This window comes from Sinocyclocheilus rhinocerous, unplaced genomic scaffold (assembly GCF_001515625.1).
Source record: "Sinocyclocheilus rhinocerous isolate Xijiao unplaced genomic scaffold, SAMN03320098_v1.1 scaffold1493, whole genome shotgun sequence".
Classification (NCBI taxonomy): domain Eukaryota; kingdom Metazoa; phylum Chordata; class Actinopteri; order Cypriniformes; family Cyprinidae; genus Sinocyclocheilus; species Sinocyclocheilus rhinocerous.
The window spans coordinates 7,245-9,214 of record NW_015640467.1 but is presented as its reverse complement, the minus strand read 5'-3'; the positions used below and the strand labels follow the sequence as shown (position 1 = coordinate 9,214).

The window sequence follows — 1,970 nt, the reverse complement described above, 5'->3', positions numbered from 1 at the left end:
CACATTGTGGCATTATTGGGTTGGCCGACTCATTCCTGTGGCTTTTAAATTTGCGTCTATCACCACTGTGGCCATTACTCAAGTTTACAACAGCAGAATCTGGAAATGAAGAGAAACATACATGACAGGATTGTATTCTAAAGCAATTGCTGATACATAAATACACTCATTACATGTCTATGTGCGTTGAGGTGAAATCCTTTGCTTTGCAAAGTTTGATGCAGGTGATACTAAGGATGCAGAAATGACTTCACATAGTACTTGAAATATTAAAAAGGCTGTGTGAGTATTATTTAGATTTTTCTTTGTGCTTTTTGTGGTATTATTAATATGAATTGTTCCTGAAAATTCCATCCGAATGTTCAAAATGCGCATGCATGTTGTGCATGACTGCATACTCAGCAAATGCATGTACCTGCTGTGTACTTCTGGACATCTGTCTCTTTTTCACTGGCTGTCAAAGGATGAAAAGGATGAAACTCGTCTATGAAGTGCTCTCTGGTGGAACTGAAAAAAGAGAATGAATAAGAATGTACTGAATGTACTGTAGTATCAACAAGGGAGAAACTGAATGTTTAAACAGTAGAAGGAATAAGTTATTCAGCTAAATGAAAACAAAACTCAGACTGAATTAAAATTTGGTGTTTCTCAAAAGCAATTAAGGCACAAAGCTAGAGATTTAAAGACATGCACAATCAAATAACATGCATGACAAAGTGCACAGAGAAATTAAAGATTGAGTGCAACTTTGAAACCATGCAGGATATTTGAATTCATGCAAAAATGTCTTTTATTAATGTCTATTTTAATTTTAACCATGCATAGGGTATTTGTATTCATGCAAATATATATTTTATTATGGTCAATGTAACTGTTTTTATACAGTATATTGGCTGAATTGACACACTGATTGTGTAAATGTCCATACCTCATGCTTCTGTCTCTTTTATCCGTGTGTCTGGGTTTAGTTTGGCGTTTCTGAGAGCTCACAGCAGCACCGCAGTCAGACTCAGATTTTGTAAGGCACAAGGCTCCAGGCTCGAGCTGTAACATGCATTCATGCACACATGCACATAATCATCCATATTTATATTGATTGCAAACTGGGTCATTTTGTTTGCAGTTTAACAACATTTCCCAGCAGGCTCTGGGTTTTAGTACCATGCGGTATTCATTTTTAAAGGTTAAAATTCTGATGTTCAATAAACACTGCATTTATATTATTGTGAAATATTATTGCAACTTAAAATAACTTTTTTATTTGTTTATATTTTAAAATGTAATTTATTCCTGTGATCAAAGCTGGATTTTCAGCATCATTACTCAAGTTTTCAGTGTCACATGATCCTTCAGAAATCATTCTAATATGCTGAATCTCACCTCTTGCTGATGGTTTGTCCAGGCCTTTCTGTCAGCCAGTGACTTCTCTCTGGCTCTGCTGTTGGGATTTTGTGCTGGTTTCTTTTGTTGCATCTCTTCCCGTCCGTCAGCCCAGTGTAAGTGTCTGTTTTTGTCGGCTGTCTCATGCAGAGTTGTGCTGGGTTTCTTTGCCGTGCTCCTCTGGCTGTTCCTCAGTCCTGACTGCAGTGTGATTTGTTGGGGTGGCTCAGGATAGGGGTCGTCCACAAAAATGCGCTCGGCGATTAGTGACGTCGGAAGGGTTGATGTCACAACACGTGTCAGACGCAGCGGTTCATGTGAGGCTTCGTGTTCAGTGCTAGTTCTGCTGTCATTGGCAGGACTCTCTTGGGTCCATTTCTTATAACTCTGGTGAATCTTCATGTAGTCCTGCTGCTCCGCTTCGGTCGCATACTCCTTTTACATGAGAGAAAAGAAAGATATCATCTTCACATCAAACTTTTTAATGCCAAGGACCCCTAAATATGATGAACCCTTTGTGAGAGACCCCTTTCCTGAAATATAGTAGTAAATTATTAATATATTATCTAGAAACTTTACTTTATAAGTTG

At 38.1% G+C, this 1,970-nt stretch overlaps 1 pseudogene; it reads right to left on the bottom strand.

The window, feature by feature from the left end:
• The window catches only part of LOC107753055 (pleckstrin homology domain-containing family A member 5-like), a 10,447-nt pseudogene that overhangs the window by 2,710 nt on the left and 5,767 nt on the right, over positions 1–1,970 (bottom strand).